This window comes from Crotalus tigris, unplaced genomic scaffold (genome assembly GCF_016545835.1).
Source record: "Crotalus tigris isolate CLP2741 ecotype Arizona unplaced genomic scaffold, ASM1654583v1 scf7180000017568.12009008, whole genome shotgun sequence".
Lineage (NCBI taxonomy): Eukaryota > Metazoa > Chordata > Lepidosauria > Squamata > Viperidae > Crotalus > Crotalus tigris.
The window spans coordinates 3,583,788-3,608,566 of record NW_024096478.1 but is presented as its reverse complement, the minus strand read 5'-3'; positions in this window follow the sequence as shown (position 1 = coordinate 3,608,566).

Here is a 24,779-nt window from a genome sequence, read left to right as displayed (position 1 = left end):
ATGTAGTTAGCTACAGTGACAGCCAGCAAAAGAAAAGACCGACATCTTTTCCTCCTTCAAAACTGGAGTCCTTCTAATTATCTCCATGAATAAAGAGAAGACCAAGAAAAACTGAAAAGGTCAGAAGACACAAGTGGTGGAAAAACGAGGAAGACTGGGGTAGAAATAAGCATCCACTCATAGAATAGACATTAAAATATCTCAGAGAAAGTTCGATATACTTTCCTGCAAATTGAAAGATCCTTACTCACCCCAAATTTCACTGAGTTTTTTTCCAAAACCTATATTAATGTCCCTCACTCAGTAATGAATTTAGCAATTTACCAGTCATGCAGAGACTTTGATCTTGCAAATCAAGGGAATTTGAACTGACATAATACATGATTTGATGATGTACATTTTATATTGACTCTCAGTTAAATTTATTATAGTAGCTATTAACAAAAATGCCTGTCCTCTGAGATTAATTTTACTGTTACTAACTTCTGGCTAAGAAAAATGTGAAGGTGACATATACAATCACCAAATATTGCTTTTCAAGTTCACAGATTTCTTTGTAATAACAATACAGTGGGATTGGGGTTAGACATCATTTAATACATGTCTGAAATGTCCCCTCTACACCTTCTTTGAGACAGAGCTGGAAGAGATGACTAAAGACAGCATGTAGCCTCTAATTATCCAACAATGTGCTTGTAAAAAAATATGTGCTGAACCAGGGCAGAAATGTGTCTCCCCTTTAAAAATAAGAACACTTCAGAAAGTAAGCACTTTTCTATTTACTTTTCAGGTTTGGCACAACAACAAAGAATACCCATGAATTTGTCCTTTTGAGGTAAGCTGTAATTAAAGCTGCAAATAAACTACAGATTTCAGAAAGAATGAGGCTGGTGAAAACTCACATGAGCTGGTGGAAAAAATATGTAGCTATATTCTTATCTATAAAATGTTATTTGGGCATAGAATATGATGACATCATTTGCAGTGATGATAGCCTGTATAGTAGGGAATTTTCAACAGATAGAAGCTTTTGTGCAAATTAGGAGAAATTTGTCAGGAATGAAGAGGCCTCTTTCAGAATATAGTGGTGCTGATATTCTCAATGGTTGTGACAGATATCTTAGCCAACCTGCTCCTGCTGCAAGATGGTTATATGAAAATGTCACGTAATAGCCTTACCTGTTTGTCTAAATATCAGAAAGTCAAGAATTAAAAAAATAAAGTAATCATTGCACAAATTTAATTAGCTAATTCAGCTCAAGAGATATAATTATACCATTGCCCTGGATGAAACCCAAGCAAAGCAAGTAGTAGTCAAGTGCTATGGATTGTCAACTCACAAGATCTTGCTTACTATCACCTGCATACATTGAGTTCTTATACTTAACATATCTGTGAAATTTCAGTTAGTTAGATACAGGGCTTTTTTTCTCATAGAACGCCCAGAACGGAGTTCTGGCACCTTTTTTGGATGGAACCTTGTAGGATAGACAAGGCGGGTTGTATGAAGTGTGTGAGTTCCGGCACCTTTTTTTTTTTTTTTTAGAAAAAAAGCACTGGCTTTGATATATAGTATTCTCTCCACCTCCAACCCTAAAAAACACCACACACATACACCATTAACTGTACCTTTGATCTGGGTCATTCATTCATTCATTCATTCAATTTCTATGACTGCTCATCTTAGTCAATAACTCCTGGTGTTTCAGGGGTTTCAAAAAAAAATTTAAAATAACAATATCAATAAAAATACTAAAAATATCCCAAATTAAATATGCACAGGAGCAAGATACTTAGCTAATTAGCAATATAAGCAGGAAACAGGGCCCTTGACACGTTCAATGTCCCATTTTAAAAATCCCAATTAATTTTTGAATGAATCTATTTTTGCCTGTATTTTAGCAGTTGGAAATGAAAGAATTGTAATGCTTACCATAGCACATTTGCAAAATTATTATCGAAGCACCACAGCTGTACACAACACATCTATAAAACAAGTTTTCTTCCTTTCCCTCTGCAAGTTTTCTGTTTCAGTCAGATTTCCTTTGGAAGAATTGGGAACAGCTGTCTTCTACCCTTAAAACCAGCATGGATCCATTTGTTAGCCAGTGTCATGAAACTGCCCAGACATGTAGAAGAGATAAGCCATTATTTTGCTAGGAGAATCTTCCTTTCAAACAGACTGGGATTTTGAAGACCCCTTCCAACTCAGAGTAATTACTTCACCTTCTGGCAGTCCATCACTGGGAAGAACTGTTTGACTAATCTCATGCTGACCTAAGTGCAATAATAATAAATGAAAAAGGAATTCCTCTTTTACAAAATGAAACACCTGAGCTGTCTCTAAATCAATTCTATATTCTGATGACAGTCACGCAGAGCAAATCTCCTGTTTATTTTTCTATGAATTCCCTTCCAATTGAGTTCCCATTCAACTGGTGGAAATAATATATGCTTTCAAAAGGATGTCTAAGACAACAGAATTTCACTGCCATGCTCATAGGTAACATTTTCTTGCATTCTTAATTTCATAATGGTTGAGGAGGGGATAGGGATGTCTATAATTGTGTAATCAGTTTTTTATTGGACTATAGCTTCTCTGGCTTCCCCTGCTTCGGTTCCCATAGGTATTTATCCAGCCAATAGGAAAGGGGAGAGAGACAATCCCTCTAAAACCAAACTAATATCCATAAAGAAAGAAAAAAACAGGTCTTTCTGAAGCCTATTCCCATTTTCTGGAATTCTTCACTGCCTGAAATCAGTGAGATAAAGATGAAAATAAGGTGAAAACTGACTTTTGTTGGCTTTATTTACTTAATCTTTTCATTGACGTTTATCTTTCCATTGAATTATTTTAAATACATTCTACATATTTTTTTAAAAAACAATGGCTTTTACTTTTCTTATTTTTCACCTTTTCAGCCATTTTGATCACTTTTTAAGAAGACAAAAAAAATTTAAAAAAAGAAATTAAAATTCATGGGAAGACATTATGAAGGAATTCATCTCTCCCTCACCCCCACCCCAGAATTTTTGGGTTGGAAAGTATGGGCAGCCAAAGAATCTTCAACAATAGAAAGTTATGTTAGAGAAAGCACCAACAACAAAAACATTATCATTTTTACCACTTGCAAGAAGGTAATATGTTCAGCACTATCATCACCATAATAATGTTTAAAAAATTTTCATACACCCTGAAAGTAATATAGAAATGTATAAATTTCTTCCATACGGTAAGAGAACATTTGAAAAAAAACACAAAATGTTTTTGGGTATAGCATTTAGATAACCTTTTCCTTTAAATGTGCTTCAGATCCAAAGCCAAAATATACTGCTTCAGAGTGTTCGTATGCATGCTGAACCTGTGGGCACCATCTTAAAGAAAGTACATCTTTTCCTATGCCCATAGCATAAATATGTTTGAGCTAATAAGGCACCATGAATACGGTGCTTGATTGTATTGAAAATCTTTGAGAAATTAAGGAGCACAGCAATGGATATACAACCTTCATCCTGGCCCTGCCAGAAAACATAACAAGCACAACCAGTGCTTTCTCTGTACTGCGTCATGACCTGAAACCTGACTGAAATGGATCCAGATAATTAGCCACCACCAATATCCTCTGTGAAATAAAATTATATCCAAACAAGCCCCAAATCAATTGTCATCATAGACTGTTCTGAAAGCCACTTCCTCTTTGTAATTCTGGGAATATTTTTTTTCTGGTTTGCTATTCGCAAATGCTTCTTATTTCTTCCCATAGTCTTTCACATATACTACTTCATAAGCTAAGTATACTAAATCTGTTCCTTGCATTAAATTTATATTCTGACTGAATGTCCTTCAGAAGTTTGCCTGATGTATCTACTTTTTTTCATTTTCTAAGCTTAATCCATGTATTTGACATCAATAATTCATGACCTGAGTAGAGTGTAAAGGATCTGTCCATTTAGATTGCACCTCTCCATTTTTTGCTTCCTAATAGATAGTCTATTTGGTTCCAGTGATGTTGATCCATGATATTAAGGTGTAGGATCTGTGATTATGTCCTTTAAAGCAAATCCTGACAATGAATAAATGCTTTTCTTCATGAACTCTGAATTTCATTGTTGCATTTACCATGTCAAATCTTCATGATATTCCAATGTCTCTGTTTCTCTAGGGTTTTTTTTCCTTTGCATTTAGTACCCTCTGTAAAATTGGTTTTCTAGACCATCAAGGTGGAAAACTGGGAGGGTTATCAAATGTTACTTTGGAAAATAAACAGACTTTACAGTAACATAGGTCAGGATAAAAAAAATGATGCTACATCAATTTCTATAGGATTTAATATGTTTGTCCCCCTAGCAAGTCATCAACTAGTGAGCAAATGTATTTCATTCTTCTAAATGCTCAAAGAAAAATTATGGCTATTATAGTTTTTCTACACAGTATTTTTCCAAAATTTTGTATCTGGTATTGAATCAATTTGGGCTTTTTCTTGAATGTTTTGCACAAAACTGAGCTATTTGTAACACTATTATCCAAAATGCCTCTCTACTGTACATAAAGAATCTCTACTAATCAACAGATAGCCCATTTGATGTAGTTAAGGCATCAGGCTAGAAACCTGGAGACCATGAGTTCTAGTCATGCCTTTGGCATGAAGCCAGCTGGGTGACCTTGGACCAGTCATTCATTCTCAGCCTTAGGAAGCAGGCAATGGCAAGGCACTTGTGAAAAATCTTGCCAAGAAAACTTCAAGGAATGTCTGGATCAGGAGTCAAAAGCAAAAAAAAAAAATCAATAGAGAAACAAAAATAAATATATCATATTAGAAATTCCCCTAACATTTACAGCTGTAACATGTGGCTAAAAAGATTAGATGTCAGATTGAATTTGTTTCCCTTTGTATTGCTATTTTATATTTTAAGCTGACCATTTGTTATGGTGTAACAAAATAACTGATTAGCCACTATTATTTCTTGCTGCTCTTTCTCTCCGTTTGTTCAATCTGTTTGTCTAAATTTACTTTACTTTACTTTACTTTCTACTTCACTTGTCTCGGACATCTCTTTTTGGCATTATTACATCACCAATCAAATTATTTCCTTCGTGTTTTCTCTGGAACAGATGAGGCTTGAAGTGTGATTCTTCAGCTCAATGAATTTGTTCTACATGGTGGGCGATTGATTTGCATGTTACAATATTTGTACTGATTTGCTTAGTATCCTCAGATCCTGTCTGAACAGTGGATCCTTCTGAAAAGGAAGGATCACAAGAGAAGCTCCTAATCCAGTTGAGTGTTAAGCTCTTGACAGCTGGCCCAAAAGCAAGAAGCTTCATTAACCAGATTTATTGACATGGAAAAAGGATTAGGTTGCAGAAATCTTAACAACAAGCTTGCTTTACTTCAGAAGATATTTTATCCCTCTGTCTGTTAGAGTGGGGACTTTCTTAGCCTCTTAACTGTAGCTTCTGTGGGAAAAGGCAAAGAGGCTGTTCTTTCAACTGGTAAAAGAAGAATGTCAAGGTATCCAAATGTGAATCTCTCCTAATCTCAAACCTCCCATTACATTAAGCCTTGTTACAACAGGAAGGTCTCCTTGGGATCAGATAAATTCATCTGTCATTTGGCTGTCCAGTCTCATCTCTTGGGTGGTTTCTTGGCTTGCTTACTTGTTCCTCCTTTGCTTTTAAAAGCTAAATATTTTTTTCTCAAACTCTACCTTATCTTCTCAGACTGCTACTTGCAGCCCAGTACTAACGTCACTCTTATTTATGATTTTTTGACCTAGCCCTACAATCATGGATCCAGTAATGGTAGTACAACATTCCAAGTGCTGAGATCACCAAAACTGGTTTTCTGAGCATTCTGAGCTCCCCCAGCAACACATTTTAAAGACAAGGGTAATGCTAGGTGTCTGTCTGTCTGTCTGTCTGTCTGTCTGTCTCTCTCTCTCTCTCTCCAACTCATTCATAGGGTTGTTGTTGTGGGGAAAATAGGAGGGGGGAAGGAGTATTAGGAATGTTTGCCACTTTGAGATATTTATAAAATAATAAAATTGGAATATAAATAGGTACTGAATAAAAAATAAAACAAAGTTCTTAATGGTCCTGAATGCTAAAAGTTTGCCCCACTAATTCTGATAGCATGAAATCACTGACACACTTCCTGCAACATTTTGACATTTTTGTAATATGCAACCCCCATTGCAAACGTTCCACCTCTCTTCTTCAGCTAAGAAAAAAAATGTCTGGCTCTAATAAAAGTGCACCTAGAGGAAATATTTATGTGTGGGCATAGCATCTGGTAAACATTCTGGCTGCATTCAGTACAAGCATATAAATCATCACTAATTTAAATGTTTAATCTGCCATCTGCAGATGGCACTGGGTTTCTTGGATACTTGCATAAGATTTCGAGTGGAAGTCTGCAGTCCACATTCTGCCAAACATTTCATTCAAACATCCCAACTGTCTGAGAAGCATTTTGAAGATGTTTTCTTATTGGACCAACTGCCTCTAGATCTAACATATGTTTTTTGTTTGTCTTAATCAAACCATGCATCCCTCATCTGGTTTGTTTTGGAATGTTTGCCCTCCTTTTCATTATTCAAAAGAAAATAGTTAAGCAAAGAAACCTAGTGATTAATTCACTGGGTATTCATCTGTCACAATCCAGTTGATATCCACTGGGCAGTAAGTCCTCAGTACTTGCAGAGGACCGTTCTAAATTAGTCACTCCCTAGGCAACAGAAAGCAGGATGGGGAGAGAAAAGTGTCATCTGGACTAAATTTCTGCATGATTGCTACATGTTTAACAAGAACCCAGCTAAGAAAAATAGTTGGCAAATTTATTCATAACCTTCTAAGTTATTTTGCTAGTAGTGCCCCTATTTTTAGGTATATTTCTTCCTCTTTCTATCACTGTTGTTGTGATGGCCATTAAAGAGATTTCAAGAGGCTGAAATTGCTTCTAAAGTCTCTGGAGCCAATCAGAGTAGATATAGAGGGCTGCCTGGAAAGAAAGCAGGAAAATCCTTATTTTTATATTCATGGGGAGCCTTTCCTGAATCCAACATTATTGCTTTCATCATCATCATCAAGTATACAACTGTATCAGATAATATTTTCATTTAGTGCTGTATTCATAGTTTGGAAAGGAAATCCACAAAAGGCTATTTCTTTCCCATTTCTCTTTTTCTTCAGCATATTTTGTCCTCATCCTGCAAAGTAACTTTAGAAAAACCTAACCACCTTTGTGTTAGTGATTGAATAAGGAAAAATGTAAAAATGAATGCATGATGAAAGCAGAGGCTATTTAAAACAAAGCAAAATCAAGCTACAGTGATTCCCTCTACGGCTGCCTCAACTCTGTCCCCCAGCATTTCTGAAAAACCAATTTATGATATCATATCGACAGGATGTCACTTAGACTTAAGTCAAGCATTGAGTCAATTGCTTCAAAACAGGATCTAGGCAGTGAGCTAGATCAGATGCTGAAAAGTCCTCTGCACATGGCAAGGAGCAATGCTGAATTCCTATCTTAATTATCTGTTGAAGAGAGAAACTCATTAGCTTCACAATTCTTCCCTCCTTGCATGATACAATGTGACCAATAAAATGTTCCCTGCCATACATCTGTTAAAGGTGAACGTGCCTCTCATCCTTAATTTACAGGCTCTCTAACAGCTCAAGGACCACATCATTGAGCCAGATGGCCCACTTTTAAACTGGATTGCAGACAATTTTTCATGCCTGTTTCCAAGGAGCTTATAAGAGACCCATTTGCATTTTTACAAAATGATGGTACTGGAGATTTATTTTGCTTTACAATATGTCTCTTCTCAGATTTTTTATTTTAATTGAAAAATCTCAACGGTAGGCAGAAATGGGGAGCTGGGAGCTGCCAATGAAGGTATCTGAGGGCATCTGGAGGACATCCAAAAATAGTCCTTTGGCTACTTCAATCCATTGTATACTCTTTGTGACAGCAGTTTCCATGGACAGGAGACCATTTAAGATCTCTGATTCACAATTGAACTTTCCTTCTACTGTTCCCTGCAATCCATTCCAAAAATACAAGCACAGCCTTCTCTTTGAAATTCTTCAGCCCTTAGGAATGAAGAGCCCCTTTTTTCCTCCTGAGTTAATGACACACACTTAAACATTATGGGCAAGAAGTCACAGTGAATTTCAGACAAAAAATAAACAAACCATGTTTCTTCAAAATTCAGAACAGCACTATCACCAGTCCCTCAAAAGAATAAACATGACACATCGAAAGCTTCCTAAGGAACCAATTATACCTTTGCAATATTGATTGCATGTCTCTAGCAAGATTTTTTTTCTCTTCCTGATGTTCTGTGGTAGATTATTTCAAAGACAATAACATGCTCTAATGATCAGAAGGGGTATATTTTCCCTTATCAAAATGTGTTCCAAATAACCTGAATTCTGGCCCTGAGTGTTGTAGCACCTTCTTAAAAACTGGACTCAATCTATTCCCGATTTATTCCAAAACCCAATCCTCTTAACTCATAATTGTTGCTTTTCTGCTGAAGGAATGGGAATTCAGCATTTTTAAAGGGGCGTAGTGTATGCAATCTTGACTAATGGAGATGGGTGCCATCATTTATAAGTTTCCTTGTCACAGCTGTGGAGCAGCTGTGCTCCAAAAAGTACAATTCAGAAGCTAATATTTTTATTGCCTCAAACTTGGCATCCCTTTAAGGACACTTTAAAGGTAGACTTGCCATTCCTTTAAAAAAAATCCATATTTTGAAGGAGGATCAGCCCATAACTCCACAGTATAATAATATTCCTCAAATAATTTAGGTTATATTAATATATTGAGATATAATAATATTCCTCAAATAATTTAGGTTATATTACTATATTGAGTTATAATAATATTCCTCAAATAATTCAGGTTATTTGGAACATATTTTGTGAATGTCTCTGATGCATCTAAAGTGTGACAAATTAACTTGCACTTATTCCAGATTTTACATTTTTATATTCTTTTCTCAGCTGTCTAATGTCTTGAGGTTTACCAGAGAAAAGCAGTAATGTTGGCCATTTAATATACTATAGGTTGTCCCTCAAGAGCTCACATAAAATGATATCAGAACCATATATGTACAATAAGCAGAATGTGCTCCATTCCAATCCATAGCAATGGATGACCAAATATAGCAGAAGAATATAATAGAGAAGTGGATGGAAAGAAAAAATGATAAAAATAGAGACGGAATGAGGGAAGGTACAGGGACATACCATTGTCAAAAGATCCCATAGGAAGAGAGATGAAAATCTTTATTAGAATAAGATCACCCTTTTTCTGCTACTTCCATGGATATTAGTAATAACTCCTTACAAATATATTAAAACTGAAATTTCACTGCTTTGCCCCTAAGGTTTCATGTAAAGAATTACCAACTTGTATCATTGGGGAACAGTCTGAAATACCAAAATGCCAACAAAATCTATTCCTTATAATAGGACAGAATCTGTACTGAGCAAGAAGAGCTCAGGGCATATTTTTTTAAAAGTAGTACAATTATATTTTAAATGTACAAATACCTAAATATCATTTATGTAACATGACCCTGTTACAAGAGAGCAAGAACATATCTATATACTAGAAATTTGTCTGCTGTCATGACAGCTCCAGCACAACTAGCTAGGTCTTTCAAGGAGGCAATAATATGTCACACATAACAACACAGTCAGAATCCCCTCTAATTTTGGGAGCAACCATCCTTAAGCCTCAGCCAAATATTTTTGGAGAACTTCCACTCTGACTGTAACTTCTGGAAATGGTAATTCTGAGGTATCTTGAGACATCAGAGTAGAGAAAGTTGTATTGGACTGTTTGTTGCTGATGAGTTCTTTGTCAGAAACAAAGGCAGAAATACTCCTCCACAAGATACACTCTTAGGAAACTCTTCCAGCAAAGTCCGGATAAGAACTTGCATAACCTTATAACTAAAAATGTAGACTGTCATTTGGGGAAACATCCCTGTTTTAATGGGACTACAATGAATTAAGTGGTCTCAGGTACACCCATTCAGCATCTAATTTGCAGAAGGCCTATAATAAAAACTTGCAGAAATGCTGCACTAACATACTGTATATGTAACACTCTGAAAATTCCATGTTTATGTAAAAAAATGAGTATCATGTCTTCATCTGATTTGGAATGAAGTCTGCATCCCTCCTTTCCTCCTTCTCTTTTTCTCTGTCTGCTGAAACAGACTAATATCATTTTTTATATTACTTCAGACTATGGTTTTACTTCCTCCTTATCCTGGTCTATATTTTAATATACACTGTTCATTATACTCAATATGTACAGTTAGGCATATTGACTTATGACTACAATTCGGAGCAGAATTGCTAAACAATGGTTAAGAGAATCACACCCAATTTTATGAGCTTTTTTTGCAATGGTTGGTAAGTGAATCATCGCAGTTGTTAAATGAGTCATGGGGTGATTAAGTGAATCTAGCTCCCCCCATTGATTGTTTGTCCGAAGCCAGCTTCAGAAGATCACAAATCACATGTTCTCAGACCATGTTCAATCACATTCAACAGTTATAAATGCATGCAGGTTGTTAAATCCAGTTTTGGTCACCACGATGTAAAAAAGATGTTGAGACTCTAGAAAGAGTACAGAGAAGAGCAACAAAGATGATTAGGGAACTGAAGTCTAAAACATATAAGGAATGGTTGCTGGAATTGGGTATGTCTAGTTTAATGAAGAGAAGGACTAGGGGTGACATGATAGCAGTGTTCCAATATCTCAGGGGCTGCCACAAAGAAGAGGGAGTCAAGCTATTCTCCAAAGCGCTGGAAGGCAGGACAAGAAGCAACAGATGGAAACTAATCAAGGAGAGAAGCAACCTAGAACTAAGGAGAAACTTCCTGACAGTTAGAACAATTAACCAATGGAACAACCTGCCTCCAGAAGCGGTGAATGCTCCAACACTGGAAGTTTTTAAGAAGAGACTGGACAGCCATTTGTCCGAAATGGTATAGGGTTTCCTGCCTGAGCAGGGGGTTGGACTTGATGCCTTCTAAGGTCCCTTCCAACATTATCATCATCATCATCGTTGTCATTATTATTATTATTATTATTATTATTAAATGTCTGGATTTCTTTAGATGACCAGGCTGAGCCGGAGGGAGAGGTCAAAAGTGTCATCAGTCTTGAGATTGTTCGCGCCCTCCAGAGATCTTGGACAGTTGAGTTAAATCTCATAAGATTTTTGAAACAGATATATTTATCATTAACATTAAATGAGGATTAGTGGGCCAACAACTTGTCAGGAGAAAACCTTCCCCCTCTTTTAGATCCTCCTCTGAAGGTGGAATAAAATTAGATTCCTTTTGTCTTCTCAATCTCCACCAACCTTGAATGTTCAGAACTACAGATATATACAACAATGAATGCATATAGAGTCTCACTCTAGAATCCTAAAAAAAATGGATGGTCTCTAACCACAAAGAGACAATTTGTAAATTACATATGTCCGTCATCTGCTCGCAACCAAATCTATTTATTTATTTAATTGCCTACATTGTCATATTGATAATTCTATCTCCTCCCACTACTTGATTAACTTAAAGATCCATTTTAGCTGTCCTTTTGTTCAAATCTGGATTGGCTTGACTGGGCAAGTTGCATAAATTCAAGTTGGGCTTACCTCACTGTCTGCCGAGAAGGATGATTAAGAAATGGGCTTGTTTTGGCCTTCATGCATACATTAATTGCCTATATTGTCATATTGCTAAGCTATCTACAATTCTATCTCCTCCCACTACTCGACTAACTTAAAGATCCATTTTAGCTGTCCTTTTGTTCAGATCTGGATTGGCTTGACTGGGCAAGTTGCGTAAATTCAAGTTGGGCTTACCTCATCGGTCTGCCGAGAAGGATGATTAAGAAATGAGCTTGTTTTGGCCTTCATGCATGCATTTTAACGATGACGAACATCCCAGGAGAGATTAAAAAAGCTTGAAAAAGGAACATGATGGATGAAGGACAATTAACGACTTTAAAATGTACATGTTTCTTCTAGGAGACGTTTATTATTTGTAATCAAGAATATGCAACTGACCTTCAAAATAAATATATTTCTCTAGCTATATCATCTAGCATTGTTCTAGCAATTATTCATGGTCACCAGAAGCACAAAAGCGTCAGCAAGTATTTGAAGAAGTAATTAGAACAAATGACAAGTAATTGGGATGTTCTCTGCTTTAGTCACATCCTCTAACTAGAAATACTGATGTTTTCCCTGCACTGATGGCACAGCTTGAACCATTTTAAAAAAAATGCTTTTTTAAAAAAAAGGAACTATTTATACAGTTCTCATTTTATATTTAAAAATTAATGCACTGTCCTTAAGCAAAAACAGTCATTTTTAAATCATCAGTCTATTTATTTAAAAATGTAACTAGATTACAGTGAATGTTCAAGACATTTAAAACTGAACAAATATTTATTCCATTGAGTGTGAATGCAAGCATTTGTTTAAATAAATAAATTCTGAGATTCTGTGGATGTATTTTAAAATCATTCTGCATTTCAAGTCCAACTAGACTTAGCAAAGATTTCTCTTTCTATCCAACACATAATGCAACCTAAAAAGTAGGTGAGTGCCTGATCAGAATAACAGAATATTAAAATTGGAAGAGACCTTGGAGGTATTCTAGTCCAACCCCCTGCTCAGGCAGGAAATCCTATACCATTTTGGACAAATGGCTGTCCAATATCTTCTTATAAACTTCCCGTGTTGGAGCATTCATAGCTTCTGGAGGCAGGTTGTTCCACTGATTAATTGTTTTAACTGTCAGGAAATTTCTTCTTAGTTCTAGGTTGCTCCTCTCTTTGATTAGTTTCCATCCATTGCTTCCTGCCCTTGGGTGCTTTGGAGAATAGCAATGTTGGAACCCCCACCTACTGCAATCTATTTTTATGATTCATTTTGGTTTATGAAATTTATTTCTCCATGGACCTGTAGCGGCACAGATGAACATTCTATTTTGTTTTTACATTAGCCTCAAAGGAGGTTAATCTGTTGTTAGCCTTTTTTGTCTCTTCTGTCCTTTCTTTCCTCTTCTGCTTGATTTTGAATTGTACATTTGGGGAGGAAGTTGTAATTCTGAATTTGAGCTGATCTGCAAATAGATACATTGCAGCTTTTACACCACCAGCAACAGAGATTCTTCTTGAATCATTTGAGCAGCAGAATTTCTTCAAGATCTCTCATAGTGTTTCATTACTTGTTTCTTGCAGTTTTTGCTGACAGAAGAGGGCTGTGATAGTCTGTACCACTGCTCAATTTCTGGACCGCCTTTAATCACCAGGATCCTTGCCAAGAACAAATGTGCCTAATCCTGATCCAGTTCTGCCTCTTTTAAGGTTTTTAAGTAAAAGCATGCACTCCATTGCTTATTCAAATTACTTTTACTATAATCTTCCAAGAATACTGAATTATATGTGCTTATTCACTGTAAACGTAAGCATGCCTCAAATTGCTATAGCAGTTTCATAATCATCATCAGCAAAACTAGACCACTCTAGGCTGAAATCCCATCTCATCTTCTGTTACATAATAAAACCAGAAGTAAAGCAAATAAAACCAGAAGTAAAGTTATAAGGAATCCAAATGAGATTTCCTTCAAATAAGGCACTTTAACCTGCCCTTGGAATACAGTCAGCTCTTTTAAGAAGTAATTTTCACATGGTGTTTCACCACATTCTTGGTTGGGTGATATCTCAGTAAAATAATCAGTGAAAATGGTTGTTTTTTTAAAAAAAAAATTGTAGCCTTAATCTATTAGAATCAGGAGGAGGCTTCGTGGTATCCAAAGCAGAACATCCAGATTCAGCCAGAGTTTCATTCCATACAGCATTAACCTTGCGAACTCTCAAGCTTCCTCCTTCCGTTATATATTCAAGATGGACAATATTTAATTATTTATTTGCTACATATATGTAGGGATGTGGGTCTATATATATGTTGTTCATAGTATGTTTAGGTGTGTGTCATGTATGTGTTTCACTTTGAGAGCGGGCAACTAAATTTCATTTTTGATGTGTGCCATTGTGCCCACAGTATAAAAATGACAATAAAGGTTATCTTATCTTATCTTATCTTATCTTATCTTATCTTATCTTATCTTATCTTATCATTCGTAGATTCTGTCAGAAAGAGCAGTCCAACACTGAGAAGAACCAAGCTTTACTGTAAAACTAAATAAACTTTATTTGTGAGTGCCTTCTTTACAAGAAAGAAGGCCTTCAAACAATGGGAAAGCAATTATTTTTATAAAAGTTGGGGGCTGCAAGGCATGAAGTCCTAGGAATCTGATTTTATGTCAACCTATGCAGGTCCTTGTCAGTGTAACTGGGATTATTATTGTTAGGCAAAACTACCCTTTCTGGAGTGGCAGCTGGAAAAGGCCATTGTGAAGGTGATGGAATGCTGAGGCATCAGCTTATTTATTTATTTATATTCCACCTTTATTAATTTTACAAATAACTCAAGAGGGCAAGCTTATCCAATGCACCTTACTCCTCCCATTTGCTCCACAACAATAACTCTAAGGTGGCTTAACCACTAGATTAAATTGACTAATGGAAGGTTGAGGCCTCTCTAGTTCGCAGATTCTTTTTCAGGGTTGCCCATGGATTGTACTATTAACTGATTCTTCACCATTGATTATAGGCTTATATTATAAATAGGTTGTTATTTCAAGTTTCACAAGCAGAAACTATGTTTATAATCTTTCCTGGGAACACTGAGAATATATAGACAGGCTTCCTCCCTGACATTGGAATAAGTGAAGAGGTAGGAGAATGGAGGTATTGGACATGACAGAGATAGGCTAAGGAAATTGTGGTAGAAGACAGGGGGAACATACCATGATATAGAAAAAGAGATTGGAAAGGTGGAACAAATTTTATGTCAGTAAACAGGTAGTTGGTTTATTGAAGATTTTAAATTTAAGAGGATACTACTATGCCAAGTCCGCCTGTCATAAGACCAGCTCATCTATGATACAATTTAGGCTAAGAAGGCTGCCTTGGTATGTATTATTGTATTGAAACCTGGGTGAAGCAAAGACAGGATGTAATATAGCCACTTGGGTTTCAGGTATTGTATCAGCCTTAACTGCAAGATGGACAGTCTGATGATCATGACAGCCTTTGTGAACAACCCTGCAGTGAAACAAGCTGGGGATGCTGCAGTTATACCAACCTTCAAACTACATAGCAGCTTTCCTAATCTGTTCACCCTGCCAATGGGGATAATGGTTGAGACATGCAGCTGCTAGCATTGGGTGAGTTTAACATACCATCCCTGAGAGGGCAATAATTTGGGGATAATTCAGGATTTCATGGTTGGCATTAACAACCATGGGTTTATCCCAAGTACATCCAACATGTGGGGTGGGGGTGGGGTTAAACATTATACCTAGTTTATTTCTCAAAGGAAATAAGTCATTTTATGATAATCACAGGTTTGACTGACATCACTGATCTTCAATAATAGGATGTATTGGACGAGTTTGACCCAGGCTCCTTATAGATCTAGTTGGTCTCCAGTAGATGCATAGAAGATGACAAGGACACTCTATAGGATAACTGAGCAGGGTTTCCCTGCACACCAGTCCAGGGGAGCTCCTTGGAAATCCTTGGCAATAAAGTGTCAAAAGTGCCATTGGTGGAAAACAAGAAGCAAATTCCGTTGTGCTTAAGTTTGCACCTAAACCATGGCAATAATGACAGGGAAGAGGAATTACTTCTCTTCCCTTGTTGGATTTGCACAGGGATATCTAGCAGTCCTTTTTAAAATTGACTACTTTAGGAAAGGTTGGGTCAAGAAAAGCATCTATAGGCTACTGTTAGCAGAGTAATAATAATAATAATAAAGTTGGAAGGGACCTTGGAGTTCATCTAGTCCAACCCCCTGCTCAGGCAGGAAACCCTATACCATTTTGGACAAATGGCTGTACAGTTTCTTCTTAAAAACTTCCAGTGTTGGAGCATTCACCACTTCTGGAGGCAGGTTGTTCCACTGGTTAATTGTTCTAACTGTCAGGAAGTTTCTCCTTAGTTCTAGGTTGCTTCTCTCTTTGGTTAGTTTCCACCCATTGCTTCTTGTCCTGCCTTCAGGCGCTTTGGAAAATAGCTTGAGTCCCTCTTCTTTGTGGCAGCCCCTGAGATATTGGAACACAGCTATCATGTCCCCCCTCGTCCTTCTCTTCGTTAAACTAGACATACCCAATTCCAGCAACCGTTTCTTATATGTTTTAGCCTCCAGTCCCCTAATCATCTTTGTTGCAGATGAAATCACATTTGCTCAAGTTAGAAACAACACATTTACTAATATTATCTGGGAAAAGTTTAAACATATCTGAAGTTTACAGAGATCTTAGTGAGATAAGGTGTGTTACTTATGGACTTGATCTCTATCCCATTTACCTAGTATGCTCTACTGGCAGAGAACAGGAAGCTGAGTCTGGACTATGATAGGCAGAGATGCTGATGTCCTTGAAGGCATCATTGCATTGGTGCAACCTCTCTTTAAGAGGTAGGCCTCAGACCAGTTGTACAACTAGTTGTACAACTCAGTCTCTAATCTTTCTTTTTTAGGAATGTTCATTGAGAAGACAATAGATCATCCAGTTTACAAATGACTATTTTAAAAAAAACCCATTATCTGAACACTCTTCAGTCAGGATTCAGGCCTGCATCCTATGGCAGGACAAAGATGTGGGGAGCACAATCCTACTAGTCCTGTTGGATATCTTAGTAACTTTCAATATGATATGATATGACCATGATATCCTTTTGAATTACCTATGTTTGTTGGGAATTGGGAATACCAATCTTTGATAGTTCAGATCCTTCCTATGTGGAAAATTAAAGCCATCTATATAGGGAAGAATAAGTCAACCATTGGACTCAACCCTCTCCCCAATTCTATTTAATATCCTTATGATTAATAAACCTTCAATTGACTGAATAAAAGCATTGCCTCAGTATGGATTTTTTAATCTGTAATTATTTTACTGTTAAGGGACCCTGAATATAATTTTCCATCTTCTTTTAGCACAAGCAAACAAACCCTTTTATTTTCTATGCTGATAACCATTCATCTTCAGCCATAATTACATAGCTTACATAACTTGCACATTAAACCGAATTGATTAAATGCAGTTTGCCCTACTTTCAGATATACAGTACATCTTTAATTTTTTCAATTGTTCTTCAGCTGACTTATTTATTGTTTTGTTTAAGAACCAGATAAAAGCACCTCAGAGCTATGAAGCAAATTAGTCAAAGCAAGCCTTATTTCTGTACTGCTTCTATAATCATCAGTTCAAATGAAGACCTAGAAGAAATTATATAGCTCCCTAACATCAGCAGCGCTTACTGTACATTATCATGTCTGATCCCCAAAAGCTGGGCAGGGGCAACATTGCCACAGGGAGTGGGTAAGATTGGGGCAGACCCTAAAATATCATAGGCCTCATGGGAATTGGGGGAAGGTTTGGGAGGCTCAGTGCATCAAAGCAGGAAGGCCAGGGGATGGATGGCAAGATGGGGTGAAAGTGCAGGCAACTGGGGAATGAACAACACAATGGGGCACAAGCACAGAAAGGCCAGGGGATTTATCAGTGTGACTTGTGACATTCCCTGCTGTCTTCCCCCATTGACTTTGCTTGTGCAAAATCTCAACTGGTGATCCTGTTTTCTGTTTTGTCTGATTCTGGTTTCTGCGCTTTTGAAATGAAACAGACCGTTCCTACCTAAATAAGTCAACCATTAGGGTCTGATCCTTCTGTAATCCTTTATTGGTTGATAGATTTGTACCTTTTTTCCAAGAGCTCAAGGCAACATGGGAAGTATTCTCTCCACCCATTTTCTCCTACAATCAAGCTGTGAGATAGATTGGTCTGAAAGTGAGTGATTGGCCCAAAGCCACCAATGAGCTTCAGAGAGTGAATTTGAACCTGCCCAGGCTTTTGTGATATTATTCAGTTTCCTAATTGTTTTTCAAGTCTCCAGTTCTTAGAAAAAAATGAGAGCAGTATTAACAGAAAAATAAAAATATGAATATAAAGAAATAGAAGCTGTGAATGCTCCAATGTTGGAAGTTTTTAAGAAGAGATTGGACAGCACTTTGTCTAAACTGGTATAGGATTTCCTGCCTGAGCAGGGGATTGAACTAGATGATCTTCAATGTCCCTTCCAACATTATTATTGTTACTATTATTATTGTTGTTGTTGTTGTTGTTGTTGTTGTTACCTCTCAGCTGCTCTTATTCCCAAAGCTAGGTCTTTCTTTCTTTCTTTCTTTCTCTTTCTTTCTTTCTTCCCACATCCCTACAACTTTGTGACTGTATAAATAGGAACTCTCTTGAGGTCTGTTTGTGCCTTTAAATCTTTCACTTTGAAGATGGTACTGTGCACATATCTCTTGCTTCTCTCCTGATTAAAGTGTTTTCAAATTCCTATATTATTGAACACTATGAATAAAGATTTTGATCACTAAGTAATTATATTTTAATATATATATATATTGATTTTAACAAGATAATGGCATAGACCCATATGGTCAACACCTGGCTTAATTCCACCTGCATTTCTATCTGCTGAGCCAGGAAAGATGGCAGAAGAGGATTCATCTACCAACTTGTTAAAAGAAATCCTGGCTAGAATACAAGCTTTGAAGCTGATCCAACAAGATCTGGCTGTGCTTAAGAATGATTTTAAAAAGATGCAAGAAAAAATATCTAGATATGAAGATTGATTAAAAGCCCACGAGACCAAGTCAAGCCAGTCATAATAGTTTGAATAAACAAATTACTTAAAATCACAACTGAGGAAGAAAAGTGTATGTGTGATTGGTATTGAAAACCCCCCTAATTAATCACTGAATTTAGGGATTTAGGAATGGACTATCCACTTGAAATTGAACATGTATTTAAAATTCATTTAATGGGGCAAAAAACTGGAATTAGTTCCAACATCATTATTGTGCGTATCTCTCTTGATACTACAAGAGACGAGATTTTGTGTATATATTTCACCAGGAATCAGTAAAATCTCTGTAAAATCTCTGTTCAAGGAGGGTTCTAGCCAAAGAAAGATATCAATTTATAGAAGGGAATATTTGTAGTTCAGGGTTGAACTAGACAATCCTTGGTGCTCTGTTGTGAGCTGCACTGTTTTCTTGCAGACGTTTCATTACCCAACTAGGTGGTAACTAGCTGGATAATGAAACAATTGCAAGAAAGGAACCCAGCTCAGAGAGCACCAAGGACTCCACATATCAGTTGATTCTGATTTCACAAAAAAGCCTAAGATAAAAATCTCAAGTCTCACTAAATCAGTACAACTAGCATATTTTATGCACTTCCCATCAACATCCTGCATCAATGACCAAGATCAGATTCACAGATCTAACAACCCTGTGAATGCAGAAGCCTTTATTTTAGAGCTGAAATTGGATGATGGATAAGTTTGATTGTGTTTCATTTCATAGCAATTGTTAAACTGGCAGTAGGGGGAAGAAAAGGTATTCTTTCTGTTCTCTTACCAACTTTACGATAATGAGTCTGGGCGCACGGCCAATGTAAGTCTTTATCTGAATTTAAATACTTGGTTTGAAACTGTTCTGTATATTTATGTAGAGTTTATGCTATGCAATATATGCTATCTCACTGAGAAGTCATGCAGTTCTTTCTCCTTCCTTATTTTCTTTCATGATTCTTTTCAGCTTTTATAACAATGTTACCTTGTTATTTTAATTTTACACGTGCTCACATCTTTCTTTTTAAGTATAAATTCTATATATACATAATGCAATCCCATTTGAATATTAATTTGAATTACTCTGGAGTTTGTATGTCTGTAAGAAGTATTAGAAAATTTGACGAATATTTAAATATAGTAAACTTCATTACTAGAGATTTCTTGGTGCAGATTATAAAATAAATCGGTATTGGAAAACATTGTTTAGTGGGCCAAAATAAAATTAAGGGATTAAGTCTATGGAGATTCTCAGTCATCCAGGTCATGGTTGTCCCAAAAGTGCTTTTTCGAGAGACAATTGGACTTCTCTTGTTTTTCTTTGAAGATGTTTTGCTTCTCATCCAGGAAGCTTCTTCAGCTCTGGAAGAAGCCTCTTGAAAAAGCAGCTTTGGAATATTACATTAGAATTTCATTAAAAGGGTTATGATAACCTAAAAAACCAAATGTAATTTTAGCTTATTTAAAGGCAGATACTGCTTTTCTAAGGGAAGGCTAATTTAATGGAACAGGATAAATCTCTATTAATGAAAGTGTTGTGTCCTGAGCCTGAAAATGCAGGCTCGGGACGTTGCAATGGTCCCAGGCTTTGCAGAAGCTGCCCAGGACCAGACGCAAGGCGGGAAAACTGCCTGTTTTCTGTTGCCATTGTGTCCAGGGATTTGGGCATATAAAAGGAGGCCTGCGTGCCTTTCCTCGTTGTTGGAGTTCTGGCTGGAAAACGAGATAAAGAGTTATTCAAGGAAAGATGTGTTTTCATCATTCGCCATTAATACGAGGACTTAACAAAAAATTGGGCAGAACAATTATTAGAATTAAAAAGACTGTTACTGCAAGATAAATATCTATGGAGATTCTCAGTCATGTGGGTCATGGTTGCCCCAAAAGTACTTTTTCAAATGGCAACTGGTCTTTGTTGTTATTTTTCCTTGAAAAACTTTCGCTTCTCATCTAAAAAGCTTCTTCAGCTCTTCAGGAAAGATAAATGTGTGGTCCTATTTCTTAATGAATTGAAGACCTGGTTGCATTATCAGCAGGTTGCCAAAAATGTAGATTTTGCATGGATAAATATAAGGAAATATAGGATTGATTTATACAAGGTACAGTGGGTTTAAAATATATATTAAATAAATATATATTAAATTAAATTTAATATATATTAAATAATATATTAAATAATAATATGTTCTATAATTTATATCTTATTTTATTCCATTGCATTTTATTCCTGTTTGTTTGTTTGTTTGTTTGTTTGTTCGTTTGTTTTAAAAGCATATATATAAATCCAGCGGTCTGTTGGATTTCCTAGCTGCACCCAACTGAGGGAGAAAGATTGTTCCTCTATGACTTTCCCATTCAGAGAGCAATATAAGAGCAATAAGAGCCGAGGTGGTGCAGCAGTTAGAGTGCAGTACTGCAGGCCACTTTAGCTGACTGTGTTCAGCAGGTCAGTGGTTCAAATCTCACCGGCTCAAGGTTGACTCAGCCTTCCATCCTTCCGGGGTAGGTAAAATGAGGACCGAGATTGTTGGGGGCAATGTAAATATATATATACATTGCTTACTGGTGTATACCGCTTAGAGAGTGCTTGCACTTAAAGCGGTATATAAGTCTCATAAATAAATAAATAAAATATGAACATGCTCCAGCAGACTGCATGTGTTGTCTATAGATGGATTATTGCTAATGTGTCTAGTTATTAATCTCTCCACAACAATGATAATAAAATTACTCTCTTAAGAATTGAGAAGCTCTTTGCATTACAGCCAACCACATTTCTGAATGTGCTCTCTATACAGTATATCGTGGGCTTGCATATGTTAATGGTAGTTAACATAATCATGACCATGCAAAATCTAATTCATAAGAGCATGAAGAATTTATTTTAATGATAGATTTTGAGCTCCTCATCTTTGTAGATGCAACCATGTTAAATCTGAATATCTGCCAGGAAAATTGTAAAATGTTATTACCTGGGAAAGTATTTGAATCACTTTATTTATCTGTGCAATTGCTTTTACATAATGCAGATTTGTTCCCAAAGTTGAACACTCATTAGAATGAGTGAAAGTTGGATTTTATCTTCAAATATTCTAGTTAGTATACTTTCAAGAAAGATGTTACATCCAAATTAATGGGAAATAAACCAATAATATTCCTGGGATGATGAAATGATCCAGATCATTAATGTGATAACCTCTTAGAGTCCGAGAACGATATCAACATCTTAACAGTCAAAAAGACTGAAATTATAGTTGATAAATGAAACAAAAGCAAGAATGAAACCTTATTTCACAACACAATGGATAACATTCCTTATTTTTTAATGAGGAAAGTTCTGAAAAAAGAACATTTGGAAGAAAAAAAATCCAAAGTAGGTTGTGCAATTAAAACAAAACTTTGTCTAGGCATTTGTGAAGATAACCTTGTTTTAGAACTTTATAAAAGTTTAGAATTATTTTGTCTTGCTGCCAAGAAACTACATGGACATATCCATGACATCACAGGGACTTGCCCCTTTTATTTGCTTATAGAAAAGCTCCCAGTTCAATTACCCAAAATCTAACTTCTACTTTGCTTTCATTTCAGTGGTCTAATTTAAAAGTGGGAACAAATAAAAAGTTAGCAGCTTCAAGCCTCTGGTGATCTGCATCAAGTTATTCAACATATTCTGCCAATATGGCTCACAAGCTCAGACCTGCCACATATGGTTTTGATTGAAATTAGCTTTCTTGTTTATGAGAGAATCATATCCCACCCACAACTCTACATAAAGAACATCTCTTTTTAGCAACTAATGTAATTTGCAAGCAAGTAGATGTCTCACAAGAGGGGTGAAGTTAATTTGTCCAATTCTCTGTTCCAGGAATATGGCCAATGATTGCAGCTTTGCAGAGCAAATATATAGACTAATGACATTCCTCATTTACTATTGATGGCCTGTAACCATTTAATTTTTCATTCAAGCATGAATATAACTCTGCTAAGTATCAAATTTAGAACTCATCAACTCCAGTTAAAACTCTATTACTGAGAATATAAACCAATGGGTTGGTTAAAAAAAGAGGGAAAGCTGATATGGACCAAAAAGAAAGATCTACAACTTTTAATGCCCCCTCAGGCCATGTTTTAGAACTAAAAAATGATCTCATTAATTCTTAAAATAATTCAGAATATGTTTGTTTATAATGAACAAACCTCCTTTTCTCTTGCCAAAATACTTCCCTCTGCCAAGCAGAAGGATACTGCCATTAAAAAGGGGAGAAAAAACTCAGCAGAATGTGGCTTGATTTTCAATGCTCATCATTACAAATGCTTATGAGCAGAAATCCAACTTCATTACATTTGGGTTTTTAAAAATGTTGTTTTTAAACAAGACTCTGATTTTTTTTAAAAAAGAACAGTTTTCATAAGTCAAAATAATACATTAAAATATATTATTATTTTATTACACAGTATAATTTAAAAGGTTAAGGTTAAGTAGTGCTAGATTCCATTGTTAAAAATTTCATTAGAAAGTATAATATATACTTTCACACAAAATGGTTGTTTCTTAAAGCCTGTAAATCCCACAACTGGCATTCAGACATGATACTCCATGGCTTAATCAGCTTCAGTTTCATCACTGTTTCCTATGAATTGCTTTTTATTTGGTTATTACACATAATAGTACTGTTATGTGGCCACTTGAGTTATGATTATTATCACTGAATTATTACAATCATAATAAAACTAATACATTACCATCCCTCTGCAGGAATGCTTGGTTTGAAAGATTGCCCCAAAGTCTATTAGTGAGTTCCATGAAAGAGTAGAAGTTTGAAACCAGATCTTCTGGTCTCAGCCATCATCTTAAGCATTACACAACATTGACTCAATATATCATTGAAGACAAGTAAGACTAGTTCACATAAGAACTATCCTTCCCAAATAGACATTGTTCATTACTCAGAATTGAATGTTTGCTTCTAGTGATTATGGAGAGGTTAATCTTTATTCATGACAGTACTTTAAAAGCCAGATGACTTCTGATCATCCCATAACTGGAGTCTGGCAGACAACAGATGTAGATGCACATAGATGGACTATGTGGACATACTCAGAAGCCCCCTCATATATTCAATATCTAGAAATTGCAATTCATCTCCTTTGGGGAAAAGAATCATTCATAAACAAAAAAAGGTTTGACTATTGAATATGTTGATAGCACAAGTTCTGAACACTGTTGTGGAACTTTTCTATTCTCCCAGAGAGTTCCTTTTTGTTCTGAACATAATTAGTGGAGAACCTTTAGTCTCCTGACTGCATAATAACTCCTTAATTAAATGAAGGAAGGAAGGAAGGAAAGAAAGAAAGAAGGAAAGAAAGAAAGAAAGAAAGAAAGAAAGAAAGAAAGAAAGAAAGAAAGAAAGAAAAGAAAAGAAAAGAAGATGTGAGGGGAACATAGGAGGATAAAAGATTTGACTTTATAATTAATCTTTGTAAAGCAGTAAGAGAATTGAATTGATAATTTGCTTTCTATAATCAAAGGAAATTAATTATAGAGGTGAATAAGATATGCAATCAGAAGTTGAGATTTTTTCCAGTCAACAGACAAAAAGTTATTGATAGTTTCCAGACTGAATAAAATAGAAGGATCTTACATTTTTTAAAAAAAAAATCAATCTGACACTATCAATATATACACTAATGTATTATTATATCATTAAAGATTGCAGACAGATAACAATTTCCAAGAGCAGTGAGTTACACAATGGGCTGACAGAGGCACAGTTACCAATGTTGTACATTTCTGAATGTCTGGGCAAGCTTTTTTAGTTCCCCCCCCCCAATTCTTTAGCACTATTGAAGAAGAATTAGACATATACTTTGCAAAAGGTATAACCAAATATCTGGAATTACATGTCAAAGTTCTTATATCCCTGCATTTTAAATCCGCTGCAGTTTCTGGATGGTCTT